At 43.2% G+C, this 15,971-nt stretch overlaps 1 protein-coding gene across 13 annotated transcripts in view; it reads left to right on the forward strand.

Moving 5' to 3' along the window:
* The window catches only part of SYTL2 (synaptotagmin like 2), a 120,891-nt gene that overhangs the window by 282 nt on the left and 104,638 nt on the right, over positions 1 to 15,971 (forward strand). For 12 of the 13 annotated variants that reach the window (XM_006144932.3, XM_006144936.3, XM_006144939.3 and 9 more), the window contains exon 1: positions 72 to 198. The exons of the other annotated variant lie outside the window; for it this stretch is intronic. The gene's annotated coding sequence lies outside the window, so the exon portion shown is untranslated. Of the gene's footprint in view, positions 1 to 71; positions 199 to 15,971 lie in introns of those variants that run through there. 13 annotated transcript variants of the gene reach the window in all.

Below are 15,971 nucleotides of genomic sequence, written 5' to 3' on the forward strand. Positions count from 1 at the left end.
GGGGCGGGCCGAGAAGCGGGCGCTGCGCCATTGGCCGGCTCACCCGGGCACGGCCTCTGCGCGCCCTCCTCCGGGGGGCGCCTGCACACGCTGCCCGGTCCTGATAGCGCCCACACCTGGGCCACCCGCGAGCCGGCAGCGCAGAGCCGCCGGCACCTCGCGGGAGAGAGGAGGCTCTCCGTGCTCAGCCTGAGCGAGGTAACGCTGCGCGCCACTCAGTGGGCTATTGGGTTGGGACCACCAAGCCGGGGGCTGCGGGCAAGAAGCCCAGGGAGGCAGCAAGACGTGTTCCTTGCCCCGCAGGGTCAGAGGAGCGCACTCGGGTGCTAGTCTCAACTTATCTGCCCTCTCGGTGTGCTATCTTGAGCAACTTTCTTTTCCTCTCTGGGGCTGATTTCTCCTCTGATAAATGGCGAAGTCGGTGCAGAATGATGTTGTTTAGTCTTTTGAGTTCCAAATCGTGGACTGCGTTTTGACGTCTGTTAAGCTCCCTTCCTTAATTTGCCGCCTTCTCAAGAGCCATCTCCGCTGCCCAGACGACTGAGTGTACAGGAAAACTGGGATGCCGGAGTGGGTGATGTTCTGCTGGGTTTTTGCGTTTCCTGCAGCTGTCGAGGACTGAGCCTGAGGTTGGGGCTGGCTGCGGGCAGGACCTGGCTGCAGAGTAGCCGCAGATCGCTCAAGTGAAGGTGGAGTGTTGGGAAGGGCACAGGGGAAGGATGATTTATACCTTGGAAATAAGCAGATGTATTTCCGAATTCTCTTTATACATCCAAACCTCGTTCTGTAGCGAGGTCTCTAACTCATACGAGAAGGATTCATCATCTTTCAAAGTGGAAAACCAACCGCTTCGGTGTCTAAGACAGAGACACGCTATGTAGGAAGTGGGTCTCTCTCTCTTTCCACCCTTTCTGTCTCCTCCCTCTTCTCATTCCTTCCTCCTCCTCTTATAAATCCCCTTTGACTTTGAGGGGCTCTACTTCCTGCCTTAATGAAAAGTTCTTTTTCATTTAGTGCTGGTTTGTGACCAACAGCCTCTGGGTTTGGGCCCTGAGTTGAGATGGAAGCCTAGATAAGAACAAACTGTGAATCATATTGTCAGCCTGCTGACCTAGACAGCCTGGTGGGGATGTGCAGAGGAAGACAAGTGGGGCTGCAGGAGACAGGCACAGGAAGGTGGATGGATTCAGACTGCTGCCCAGCTTTCTGCCCCCTTCTTGGTAGCCATTCCTGGTGAGGATGGTGGTCCCTGCTGGATGGTCAGGCAGAGGAAAGTGACTGAAAGGAGCTGAGGACTTTGATGGGTTTCACTAAAAGTTCTCCAGAAATCTCCTCATCCCTCCTTCTGCCCCCTGGTGTAGTATTCAGGTGAAATCAGATTAGGCCCATCAAGAGCAGCCAGGAAGGAGAAGAGAGGTGTGGGAAAGGGGTAAGGGCAATGCTGACTGTCTTTATTGGGCACTTACTGTGGGCCAGGTGCTTTTCTGTCCTGACTGCTCACAGAGTCACACTGAGAGTGTTTAATACCACATTTTACAGGTGAGCAACTGAAACTCAGAAAGATCCCTTCCTTAGTCATGTAGTTTGTAAGTAGCATAGCTAGAATTTAAATCCAATCTCTAATTCTAAAACCTGCATTCGTTCTGCTTTATTCATGCATCTTGAAAACGGGCAAGCTGTAATAAGAACAGCAGAAATGGCTAGCATTACTGAGCTCTCACTAGGTGCCAGACACTGTTCAAAGTGTCTTAGAGGCATCATGTCATTTATGGTGCCAGAGTTTCAGTTATTCTGGAAGGAATTGGTGTCTGCTTCAGCCTCTAAACGGTACCTCTGTTCCAGAAGCTGGTCTGATCCCCACCCCGCTGCTAGTGTGTGGGTGTGACCGGAACTCTGTTTGCTTTATCCTAGAAGTGGTTTGGGGTCTAATGAAAGATTGATTGTCCACATCTGATCCGTTAGACCTGACCGTTGGCTTGTGAATGATCTCACTGTCCCCCTAGGAGGCCTTTTTTCAGGTTTTGCTCAGTATGCATTTGTGGGGTGAATGAATTAGCACCTTGTGCAGAGGTCTGCTGCCCCTGGCACTGTGAGGAGGCCCTGGAGCAGCGAGATGTCACCATCTCTCCCTTTTGGACAAGTGAGGTAGAGCAAACTGTGCCCTTACGGGCTTCCAGAGTTACCTGGTTATGTTTGCTGCCACCTGTTGTACAAATAATATATATATTTTTTGTACAAAGAATTTTTAAAGATATAGTAGATAAAGAAAAATTTGGCTTTTTCTTTTCAACTAACATGAAAAGTGACTTGTAGTTAAAGTGCTGGGTCCCACATGACCAACTGTGCAGTTGAAGGTCCAGACCTGGAGGCTTGAAAAGCATATTGAGTATGTGTGTGTGTGCATTCCCAAAATTCTGAGAGGAGAATCAAGGAAAAGGGATTGTGGCGTGGTCATCCCCTGGGAATGGTCTCTCATTTTCTCTTTCTCTGTCTCTCTCTGTGGAGCACCTGAGCCCTATGGGGGAAAGAAAAAGGATTGTTTACCTTAGGAAATCCCAAATATCTCCATCAATGATCACTCAATGGGAAAGAAGACCAAGTCTATGGATTGGAGTCTAGTATGGCTTGGTCTCAGCAAGGCTGAAACTTGCTTTAAAGTCTTATGCAGTTTTAAATTTTGATTTCATGGTATGTGGACTTTGGTTTAAATATATACAAAGTTATTTTTCCCTGAAATATCTGAGTAAAATTTGTGTTCTGGCAGACCATTTTATATGGGGGGGAGGGTGCTTAAAGTATTGTTTGCATTTTCCATTCACTGGGTCACAGTATTAGAACTTCTCACCTCCCCAGGGAGACAACCTCTTTTCCTACTTTCCAAAATAAAGACTATGTTTTTAAAATAAAAATATCAGAGCCAACAGATGTCATAGTGGTTAAATTGCTGAACTCCCACCTAGCCAACCATGGTTTGAGTCCCAGATCTGGTGGTTTGAAAATCACACCGGGTGCGTGTGTGTGCATGCCCAAGATCCTGGGAGGATAAAGTATTACGGCATGGTTATCCCCCCAGAGAGTGATTTCTCACTTTCCCGCTCACCGTCTGTCTCTCTCTCTCCCTCTCTGGTGAATGCAAGTACTCTAAGGCAATATCTCTAAAATAAATAAATAAATGCAATGAAAAACTTTTTAAAAAAAATCTTTGATTTCCTGTTACTGAAATTACATGTATTCATTACAGTGGAAAAGATAAAATACCAATTAGCGTTTATAATAAAAATAAGTTCTGTACGTCTACACTTAGAAAAAACTAATGCAAAACTTGGAAAATTGCCTTTCAAATCTTTTGCTCTGCATCTATATGAGTAGATTTTTCTATTACATTTTATTTATCATTGTTATTACTATTAATTTTGCTGTAGGGCATGTGTGCTCATCTGAAAGAAACAGAGGGAGAGAGAATGAGAAAACAAGCCACCAGGTCCAGGACTTGAACTGCAGTTGGCCATGTGGGAGTCCAGCGTCTTAACCACCATGCCACCTGCTGATCCCATGAGTAGATTTTTAAAAAATGAATACAGCACTTACTTTTGATTGAATTATTGTCAGTGCTAAGGACCCTCTTGAATCTTGGATTGTTTTTTAAAAATGTAGAGAATAAATTATGAATAATTAAAGGCATAAAAGTTAATCCTGTTTGTGAGTTTCAAAGTTCACTCCTAGATTTCCTCTGTGTCATTTAGTTTCCAGCAGGGAGAAGTGCCAGGGAGAGGAGCAGCTACTGAAGTTATAGGATCAAGCTGTGTTCCTTGCTAAGTGTCTCAAATATAGCAGAAAATATAGCTCTTCTGTGTTGTTAATGTGCAAAATTTGAACCAAGAATTCCAAAGCAAATTTGTGTGGTGAGAAGGGGTCCTAGGTCCCCTAGGTCCCAATGCTGCAGCATTGCATTTTGTTGCCGGTGTTGTCTCGGACAAGCTGGTAGTTTCTCTGAGCTGGTTTCCTCCTCTATAAATTGGTAAAAAAAATAATCTACTCTCTGCTCCCTCACCATGGTCATTACAAAGCTTAAGTGTCAGGTAGTACTGTTTGTTACTTGAACTGCATGTATATGTGTATGCTATTTAAAATTTTTAAACTTTAAATGTAAGAAGATCAAAAGCACTTTCAGTCTTTATAAAATGCTAGAATTCAACTTTTGGCTGAACAATTATGGGACCTAATTAAGATATAATTGTTCTATTGGAACTCTAGTCTAAGTTTTCTTCAAAGAATGCAGGATTTCTTGGTGGCTAGTGTTTCATTGAGCTTCATCTCAGTCCTGAACAGAAAAGAAAGTCAGAAGATGGTCCCATTTTACAGATTAAAAGCAGGTTTGCCATTCACGCACGGGAGCTACTGTTTGCACAGGGAATTCCTAAACTCCTCAGAGCTGGCTCTAGCTGCTATAAGCAGGAAGATGCATGCCCGGAGGACCCATAGGGGCATGGTGAGTGCCAGCAGCCATTGCCTCCAGGGTTGCTCCAGGCATGCACCCTGGACATGGACAGCTTTGGGGAGCTATGGACAGCTCTGGGGAGAAGAATGGGCTCTCCATTAAGTATTTCTGCATATGCCAAAGATGCAGAATCTGGATTTAGCCACATAATTGCCTTGATTTCTTTACCTTTAAGGTTCCTTCCAGTCTTAGACATCTGACTCTGAGTTATTTTCCATTCATGTTTGCCTCTGTAGAAGTCTGGTAGAGATTTATCACCTCTAAATGAATCAGGTATCAGGAAATGTTCCTACTTTCTGTTGCTTTGAGCTTTTGGTGCCCTTTGTGACCGTATAAGGGTCTTCTCAGCTGACTGCCCTAATGCAAATCACATGATCCACAGACCATTGAGAAGAGAATTGTTTTGCTTATTTATTTGTTACTATTAATCAGAATCTCCAGAGATTGTTGGGAGGAGCAAATTGCCCTAGGGCAATTTTGGGGAAGACAGATTGACAGACATACAATTAAAGCTTCCCCCCCTTTTTAAAAAAAAGATTTATTTATTTAATTTAATTTGTTATTATTTAGGTTTTAATTTTATCAAAGACAAAGGGAGAGAGAAAGGGAAAGTGAGAAAGCAAGCCACCAGGTCCGAGACTCCAACTGTGTTTGGCAACGTGGGAACCCAGCACCCCAATCATCATGCCACCTGGCAGCCCCTCTTTTCCCTTTTTTTGAGAGATTTTTGGCAGAGAGAGAGAGAGAGACAGAAAGAGAGAATTCACCCCCTAGAGGAGATGGCCATGCCACAATCCCTTCTCCATCCTCTTCTGGAGATTTTGGGCATACACATGCATAAAACCAGTGTGAGTTTTAAGTCACCAAGTCCAGGATTTGAACTGCAGTTGACTACGTGGGAGTCTAGTGATGTAACTGTTAGGTCATCTGCTGGTGCCACTTTTAAAAAAAATGATAATGAAGCCATGTGTTTCACTAAGTATTTGCCCCTTAAGTTACTAAACACCGTATTTTTCCTTAGTGTTTATCCAGCACTTGGCTGTTGGCTAGAGCTTTTACAGAATGTAGGCGTAGCCTAGGATCCCACTCTTCAGTGGCTCAGAATTGGAGAGGAAGAAGGGAGAGAGGGGCAGAGGGAGCTTACATTGAAAGGCGAGAGATCATACAGTTGTGGCTGGACTAGAAGATAAAAAGACCAATTTGGGAAAAGATTGTGCCCCCAAGGGCCTGGACTATGTGGTTTAATTCTGCATGCACATAGCCTGGTGTAGCTCCTGGCATTCAATGAGAACTTAATAAAGTGTTTTAAGTTAATCACTAAATGAGCAAATGAAAGAATGAATGAGTCACTCTCCTGAAATAAAGTCTGTTGAAATGTGGTACAGTCCATCAGATGGTTGCAATGACTTAAATTTTTTTTTTTCACATACGCTTGTCTGAAAGAGACAGAGAAACAGAGAGGAAAAAAGCACCTCTCCCCAGAGGGACATGGTTACACTGTAACATAATTTCTCCTCCATTTCTTCATCTTGTTGGGATCTTGGGCTCACACACACACACACCCACCGGGCATGTTTTTTCAAGGGGTGGGGCTGGGATTTGAACCACGTTGGCCATGAGGTATGCCCCTCCCTTAACCACTAGCCCATAGGGCTTGCCCCCTTCTACCTTCCACACTGCTTTTTTTTTTTTTTTAAAGTTTGTTTCCTTTGCAAGAAAGAAAAAGATACAGATATACTTGTATATAGAGAGAGCTGTCCCCTAAAAGGTCTTCACATTAGTCTCAGCCAGCCTGAATCTTCGGCCCAGCATGCTCGGGTTGTCCCAGGATAAGAACCCAGGATCTCCATATCAGTCCAGTTGCTTTACAGCTCTACCACTACCTGGCCTTCAGTGACCTTTTTACATACCTGAAGTACTTACAACCTACGGACAGTCTCCTACACTTTAGCTCTCATACTGATGATTGAGCTAGAAAGCCCAAACAAAAGCATTTCCTAAATGGCACACTTTCTAGACACCTTGTAGCTACTGGGAGAGGTAGATTTGGTTTATTATAATAAGATAAGTCGCCTACTCTCTAATTATGCATCAAAAAATTGGGGTGTGTGTGTGGGGGGGTGTGTATAAGACCTGGTAAACAATTCCACAAAGTCACATTCTGCATTAAAGGGAGAAAGAAAGGCATCACTTGATTTCTGGGTGAACAGACATTTCTTTTTTTTTTTCCCTTGCAGAAGCATCGTTTTACTGTAAGTCTTGACAGAACGGACACCATCAACTTCTGATTAGACAGAAGTGTTTTGTGCCGCACCATTCTTCATGGCCACAGGCGCCTGGGCTCTCTTGCCCCTGGCTGAGTCACTTGATTACAACACAAGGCTGTGAGGCTGAGGGCATGAGCTGGATCCCAGGCCAAGCTGAGTGGTTCAGTCAGATCCATGTCCTGGCCATTCCTGCCCACTCTGTGTCAGCGGTCTGAGTTGGGAGGAAGATTGAGCTGTCGTGTGTTGGAGTCTTCAGGGCAGATTCTTTGCCTCTGTTGGTTTAGACTAGTCATTTGAATTTTAGAAGTAGAGGTTCTGGGTTTTCAGTTTGATTCTTTTTATGTGTTCTAGAGTTAACCAGTTCTACCATCTTGGGGGCATGTTCAGGGAGACCTTTGCTATCCCCAAGTCTGTAACTATTTTCATAGCATATAAGTTCTTCCACTTGTCTATAAAATGGGAATGATCATACCTGCCTCACGAAGTTATTTAGAGGATTAAATGATGCTGTATATGTCATGAAAATCAGCAGAAACAGATGGAGATATTGCTTGGTGCTTGGTCAAAAGTTATAATCCAAGGACTCACCACTTTATACCTTTTTGATACCAGTTCCAATTTAATTCCACTTTCTATGTGACACCTATTTAAGGTAACTTGTGATCTTTTGAAACCACAGGCATTCCGTCACTGTGGCTCAACTGCTTTGAAGGCTCCCAGAGTAATAACTGATTATGTAGGATTCATCTTCCTTCCTTATTTTTAAACTCTTTTGTCTGATCTGGTTGCTAATGTAACATATTGTATCTGATTGCTTCAGACTGCTTTTTTTAACCCTGTGAAACAAGTGAATGATAAGAACAATGTCTGGAGTTCATTGAGCACCTGCTAGGTACTGGGCAGTATTTTGAGCATTGGGCCTGTATAACTTATTTTTTAATTGCCAGAGAGTGTGTGTGCACCCACCTGAGAGAGACAGAGATAGAGAAACATGGGGTGTTATCACACCACAGTCTTTCTCCATTTCTCCATCCTATTGGGATTTTGGGCTTTCATGCACATGTGTAGAGTGCTTTTTCAAGCTACTAGGGCAGGGACTTGAACTGTGGTCAACCATGTGAGATCTAGTTCCCTTAACCACAGCCTGCAAAGCTGGCCTTCAGTTTGTTAAGTCCTCACAATAATCTGTTACCGATACTATTTTACAGTGAGGAAATTGATGCACAGGTAAATAAAGTACCCAAGGTGAAACAGTTAATAAGAGGAGGAAAGGAATTTGAATCCAGGTGATCTGACTCCAGAGCCAGTGTTTTGGATCATCAGATAATCTGATGTATGTGTACCTGACCCTAACCCCAGAGGTGTTCTTCTTTGTTGTTTGTGAAATCAGGAAGCTGCAGATGAATTCTAGATGCAGAGTTATGAGACTCATGAGGTAGCCAGCATTTTGACTACATAAGGTAATACCTAAATATGTACTTTTTGCAAAAATGTAAAAAATTTTGTTGCATGTAGGTAGTAGTAATTAAGTATTTCAGGAAATATCTGGGGTACCTCTGGACTACAGAATGATGAGTCAGCAACTTAATAGCCTATGTAAGCATTATTAGTGCCCTGGAAGAGAGTGAAGTGTTAGCCTTAGGAAGTTGAGTACTAGTTCTATTAAATTAGGCAAATCATATCATTTATGGTCTTTTGTTTAGAAGAGCAGAAATGGTACCTCTTTTTTCCTTTACTTTTAAAATAGTGTCTACTATGAATAGTGTACATATTATATGTCAGTCTCTTACTAGATTGTTGCTCATCTAATAGGCAAGACAGCTTTCTAAAATAAAGATAATTGTCTATTTTGTTGATGAGGAAATGGAAGCACAGAGAAGTTCATTGCTTTGCCCATGGCCACATAGTTGATAAATGGCTAAACAGATATTTGAACTCTGGGTTACTTGCTTTGACTCAAAAGCCTGTGATCTTTCCACTATACGGTACTACCTTTTTGGAAGAGGAGTTCTTTAGAGGAAAGGCGGATGTTCACTCTCACACTTACTGAATCCTGGGCTGAACCATGTTGTTTGCCTTGCATCTTATGACATATAATATTTGAAACTGGGACTGTTTCAAAATATTATAATATTTTAAACTTCAGATGTTTTTATTACCATAGAGATATAATGATAGACTTGACAAAACCATCCATGAAAAAACTGGGTTCTCCTAAGACTCCATGGCCTAAGGAGTTAGCTGCTTAGTGTTGCAGCTAGGCAGGACCATTGCGTGGCCTGGAGTAACTGCCATCTGACTCTGGAGAATTGCCTGGTCATCTTTTCATTATGCTTGATTTATTTGCTATAGGCATGTGTGCTTGCCAGAGAGAGAGACAGAAAGCAAGAAATCACCCCCTAAGGAGGTAGCCATGCTGTAGTCTCTTCTCCATTCTCCTCTTGGGATTTTGAGCATGCACACACATGTGCCTGGTGTGTTTTAAGTCACTGGGTCTGGGATTTGAACCATGGCCAGCTATGCGGAGTCCAGTGCCTTAACCACTATGCCACTAGCTGGTCTTCCTTATGCTTTGTTTTAATTTGAGACATCACAACTTGCTAAGTGAGAGGGGACATACTAAAGAACTTGAGGAAAAGTTGACCATTATGTTGGATATGATATGGGGATTTATTAAAATTGAAGAATTCTTTGTGCCATGGCCCTTCTCAGACCAGTCAGATTTGACACTTTCTTACTCTGTTTTATAATCTATCCCCTGCTTCTTTTTGGAATAGCATCGTATCACCCAACTGCAAATGTAATTACCGTGTTCTTGCTATTATAGGATCTAGGGACACTTCGCCATCTGATGGGTAATAACAGATGGTTTTGAAGTACAATAACAGGGGAAGAGCAGAAGGCAGAATTGTGTAGCACAGGAGGTAGAACAGGGGTGGGAGAGGAGCTATAGAAAAGAAAGTATTTCTGACTCTTGTCCATGGGCAAATGTGACTCTGGAAGCTCGTGTTTCTCATAGAGGCTACTTTGTGGTGGAATGCACTTGGCTTTGGGATCAGATAAGCTTGAGTTTAAAACTTGGATCCACTTACTAGTTGTGTAGTTGATCAAGTAACTTAACTTCTTGGAGTCTCAGTATCCCTTCTGAAAAAAATGACACTCATTATCTCACAAGGTGGATCTAAGGAATAATGAAGATAAAGAATATATTAGTGTCTAATAGTGTACCCTGCTCAGAGTTGTCATTCAATAAATGTCAGTTTCCTTCTCTTTCTTTTCTATATCTTCCTTCTCTCTCCCTTTCTTCTTGGATTCTTCTCTTGTCTCTGGAGGGCAACAATGGTAAAGTAATACAGTACAATGTAGTAAATGTTCTAGGGGAAATACATACAACTCATTGTGAGGTTGCAGAGAGAGGAACTGCCTGGGAAAGATGGAAGTGACAGATAAGCTAGACCCAAGGCTGAGGAGGAGTTGACTAGGTTGAGAAGGGAATGAGGTGGAGAGGAAAGATGAGACATTTCACATTCCTAGGCATGGAGGCAGGGAGGGCATGGCATACCTGGGGAACAGGGAAAGATCACTGAGCATGCCCATAGGGTGGGTAAATTATGACTGGAGGCTCTGGTAATGCAGTGAGCTGAAGACCAAAGATGAGCTCAGGCTAAATAGTTGACCTCTGTTTTGCAGGCCACAAGGTCCTATTGGAGCTTTCTCCTTATGAGTGGATAACTAAATTTTTCTTTGGTTCTGTTTAAAAACTTTTTTTCAGAGGGTGTGTATTATCTCCAGAGAGAGACAATAAATAAAAAAATAGGAAGGGAGAGGGAGAAAGTACCCTTCAATGGGGCATGATCATGTCACAATCCTTTCTCCTTCATTTCTCTATCCTGCTGGAATTTGGGACATGCATGCACACATACTCAGTGTGTTTTTCAAACTGTTAGGACTGGGATTTGAAATACACAGTCAGCCATGTGGGGTCTAGCTTTCTTAACCATGAGGCAATGGGGCCAACCCACTAAATTTTTCTTTAGGATAATACTGCCTTCTATGTGGAAGATAGATTTGAAGTTGATAGGTTCATGTGTCAGACTTATGGGTACAGACAAGATAACTTTTTTTTTTTGGAGAGGTTTTTGCCATAGGGTGCGTGCGCTCGCCAGACAGAGAGACAGAAAACGAGAAATCACCCCCCAGGGGGGATGGTCATGCCGCAATTCCTTCTCCTCCATTCTCCTCTCCAGATCTTGGGCGCTCACGCACCTGCGCCCAGAGTGAGTTTAAGCCACCGAGTCTGGGACGCGAACCGCAGTTGACTACCTGGGAGTCCAGCAACATAGCCATTACGTTAACTGCTGGTCCCAAGATAACATATTTTAAAGCTTTTTCATTTTCTTTGGGCAAAAGTTAATGGAACTGGGCTGGCAGGTGGCATGGTGGTTAAGGTGCTAGACTCCCACATAGTCAACCATGGTTTGAGTCACAGACCTGGTAGCTTGCTTTCTCACCTTTCCTTTCTCTCTCTCTCTTGTCTCTCTCTCTGGTCAAATTAAAAAATAATAACAAGTAAAGCTAAATAAATAAATAAATAATTCTTTAAAAATGTTAATGGTACTTGTAGACATAGTACTGCTATGTAATTCAGTACTGCTATGGGAAGGTATAGCATGTGGTGGAAAATGGTGATTTCATATTCTAATGTATTGAGTAGATCACATTAGAGCCACGTTATTCTAGAAAGATAAATATATCCTGCTTTGGAATTGAGCTCATTTACCACTTTTACTGATATATTTATTTATTAACAAATTTATTTAATTAATGTATTTATTTAGTTTGACCAGAGAGAAAGAGAGTGTGTGAGGAAGTGAGCCGTGAGGCCTAGGACTCGAATAATGGTCGGCCATGTGGGAATGCAGTGCCTTAACCATCCTGCACCTGCTAACCACTCAGCATGCACTATTATGGCTAGGTTTCTGTGTGTTCTGCTGGAGAGGAACAGGGAGGCTCAGACCGAAAAATGATCATTATCTGGGGAACTGCAAGAAGCTGGGTGGCCCTTCTCCTGAAGCAATCAAGATTGAGACGTGAGAACACATAAGTGTATGCTTGTGTGTTTCTGGACCTTTGTTTGTGTTATCTGTTTTATCCAGACCAGAAGGAAAACTTGACATATACCTGGAGTCCCTTAGGAAGAGCCACTGAGGAGATTAGCCTTGGTTACTTAGAGGTGCCGTAACATAAAGACAATCACCTGCTTTCCCACATGAACAAGTGTGTGGCCAGGAGCCAAGGGCGTGGTGGAGCTGTGGCTCCACCTGTTAGATTCTGCCAGGGACAGATGTGACCCTCCCACAGAAGTGAGCTCAGGTGTTTGCTTGACTTATGAGCAAGTGTGGAGTGGGTGAATGTGTTTCTGTTTTTCCCTTCTGTGACTGACTTTCCCCAAGATCACTCTCTGAGTAGCCAAGAACTAAGAGCAAGTCTTGGGCTAACATTTAGTGCACAGGGAGTAGGATGTCCAATTTAGACCTCTGGAGACATCCCATGTCAAGCTTTTGGAATACTGGATCTCTAAACCTGTCCCCTTTCATGGGGCAAGCCCCATGTCTTTCTCATTGGGTCACTCAAGCCTAGGATTAGTCCTTTGATAAGGTCTAATTTAGTATCTTTTGAGACCAAAGCATGAAGACTGATAAACCATGGGTGGGAATGGTCAGGCCCTTAAAGGTGTACTCATGTGCTTCTCTACCTGGAGGTGCTATGACTATGTGTGCAAATGTAGTTTAAGTATAAATGGTTAGTGTATTGAAAATTTGTTGCTATTCTTTTATTTATTTATTTCTTTTTGGAGAGGTTTTTGCTGTAGGGTGCGTGCACTCACCAGACAGACAGAGAGAGACAGAGAGACAGAAAGCGAGAAATCACCCCCCAGGGGGGATGACCACACCGCAATCCCTTCTCCTCCATTCTCCTCTCGGAATCTTGGGCATGCACGCACATGCGCCCGGCGTGAGTTTTAAGCCACCGGGTCTGGGATGCGAACCACGTTCGAGCACATGGGAGTCCAGCAACATAGCAATTGCGCTAACTGCTGGTCCCAGCTATTCTTTTAAAACCTCTATTAAACAGTGAATTTTTTTTTTTTTTTTTGGTTTACTATAGGGTTTGTATACTCACCGGCAAGAGACAGAGAGGCAGAGAAAGAGAGAAATGAGAAATCACCACCTGGGGGCATGATCGTGTTGCAGTCCCTTCTTCAATCTCCTCTTGGGGTTTTGGGCATGCATGCACATATGCCTGGTGTGTTTTTCAAGCCTCCAGATCCAGGACTTGAACTACACAGTTGTCCATGTGGGATCTAGTCGCCTTAATCTCCACGCCACCAGTTGACCTAAACTGAAGATATGTTTATAAAGGGCTCCAAGTCTAGTGGGAAGAATGTCAAATCTGAAGATAAGAGTTAATTCACTCAACAAATACTGTTTACTGTATTTATTATATACCAGAAATGGTTTTAGGTTCAGAGTCTAGCAGGGAAGACGGATGTCTATAATTAACATGTGACGTGGTGATGATAGTCAGCTGGGATTACGGGGGTTGGGGACAAAAAGGGAGGAAGATCAGCTGCCAAGGTCATGCTTCCTTGGAAAGGTGGCACTTGAGAAGAGACTTGGGTAAATAGGAATCAGAAAGTCAAAGTGTGGTAGGCCCAATTTTCACGTCCAACGTGAGGCAGGCGGGATCCGAGCCAGAGAAGTAGGGGGCTGATCATGGAGAAATCTGTATTTCTCTAAGGAGAATGGACATTGTGTGTGGACTTTTTTTTTTTTTTTTTGAGAGGTTTTTCACTATACGGCGCGTGCGCTCGCCAGACAGACAGAGAGAGACATAGAGACAGAAAGCGAGAAATCACCCCCCAGGGGGGATGGTCACGCCGCAATCCCTTCTCCTCCATTCTCCTCTCGGGATCTTGGGCACACATGCACACGCGCCCGGCGTGAGTTCTAAGCCACCGGGTCCGGGACGCAAACCGCGGTCGACTACGTGGGAGTCCAGCGACATAGCCATTACGCTAACTGCTGGTTCCCTGTGTGTGGACTTTTATTCCCCCTTGGTCAAGTACTTCCTGGTGCTGCCATTTACTCTTAAATGCTGCCTAGCCTTAAAACTGCAGCCCTGTGGTAGTTTTCCTCTGTATCTTCCTGGTTTATCACAGCAGGAAGTTTTTTCTTTCTTTGCTGATTGGTTTAATATTTGACTTCTACCCCTTATGGCTCTCTTTTGATGCCACTGTGTGTTGTCATTCTTTACGTATTCATCTTATCTTCTTAGGCCTCTGAAGGTTCTAGAGGGCAGGAATGGACTCACTATTTTCTTAATGTCCAGAGCCCAGAAGGCTGACATAGCACAAGTGTGTTGAATGAATATTTTTTTAGAATTATTTTATTTAATTTTATTCATTGTCATTATCTTATTTTACTGAAGTTGACCAGAGAGACAGAGAAAGAGAAGGAAAGTGAGAAAGCAAGTTGTCAGGTGCAGGACTTGAACCACAGTCAGCCATATGGGAGTCTGCCTTAACCACCACACCACCTGCTGACCCCATGATGAATTATGTTCACTCTATTTTTAAGAATTTGAATACATTAACTAATTGTAACAGTTTAGTGGTCAATGGGTCATTATTATTTAGATAGTTGTTTTTTTGTTCCCATGTGTCCAGAAAAGAATGAACACAGTGGAATACTATTCAGCTATTAAGACAATTAAACCCTAGAGCCAGCCAGTGGCATGGTGGTTACGACAGCTGAATCCCCACATGGCCAACTTCACAGTTTGAGTCTCAGACCCAGAGGCCTGAAAATCACACTGGGCACACGTGCACGCCCATAATCCCAAAAGGACAGCCAGAGGAGAAGGGATTGTGGTGTGACAATCTTGTTCTAGGGAGTGTCTTCTCATTTTCTGTCTGTCTTTCTCTGACAAGTACTCATGTTCTATAGCAGAGGGAAAAAAGAAAAGAAGGAAGGAAGGAAGGAAGGAAGAGAAAAGAAAAAAGAAAAGAAAAATCGGATCCTGTGACTTGTGGCAACATTGATAAACCTGGAGGACATTAGGTTAAATGACTTGATCCAGGCACATAAAGACAAACACTGCATGATATTACACATATGTGGAATCTAAAGAAGCTGAACCAACACATGTAGAAAGCAGAATAGTAGTTACCAAAGGCTGGGGAATGGGATATGGGGAGAGACTGGCTAATAGGTCTAGGGTTACAGTTACAAAGAATAAGTTCTAGTGTGCTGTTGCACAGAAGAGTAATTATTCTTAACGATATTATATATTTCAAAATAATGAAAAGATTTTGAATGCACTCCTCACAAGAAACAATGAATGAGATGATAGGTATACTAACATATCCTGATTTTATTATTATACAATGTACACACATATCAAAATGTCACACTGTGCCTTATAAGTATGTACAGTTATTACATTTCAATAATGAATAAATGAGAATTAACATAGCAGGCCTGTAACTGTTTATCCTTAGAAAGGCTTGCAAGGTTGGCCCTTGGTCAACATCTAGAAAACTTGGATTTGGGGAGGCTCACTGTGCTTCACCTGTTTGTACAAACAGTGTAGTTTATACTATGCTTCTAGGAGTTTGGAACATGCATGTAGGGGGTACCTGTGTGGTGAGCCCTCTGTAAAAATCCTGGGCACTTGAGGCCAGCAGGAGGCATAGTGGTTAAGATGCTAGACTCTCACATGGCCTACTGTGGTTTGAGTCCCAAACCCAATGACTTGAAACTCACCCCTGGCACATGTGTGTGCATGCCGAAGATCCTGGGAGAACAGAGGAGAAGGGGTTGCTTCATGGCCATCACCTCTAGGGGGTCGATTTCTCACTTTCTGTCTCTCTGTTTATCCAGCAAGCGTGTACCCTCTATAGCAAAAATCTTTTAAAAATAGAAAAAAAAAAAAAAAGTCCTGGGCACTGAATCTCTAAGGAAGACCTGGGTTGCTAACATTTCACATGTGTTGTCACAACTCGTGTCTCCTGTGTGACTCCACTAGGAGAAGAGAGAGTGTCTGTCTCCTGTGTGACTCTACTCGGAGAAGACCCTTGGAAGCTCACACCCAGTTTTCTCCAAGCTTCGCCTCATGCACATTTTTCCTTTGCTTATTTTGCT

This window comes from Tupaia chinensis, unplaced genomic scaffold (genome assembly GCF_000334495.1).
Source record: "Tupaia chinensis unplaced genomic scaffold, TupChi_1.0 Scaffold000139_1, whole genome shotgun sequence".
Classification (NCBI taxonomy): domain Eukaryota; kingdom Metazoa; phylum Chordata; class Mammalia; order Scandentia; family Tupaiidae; genus Tupaia; species Tupaia belangeri.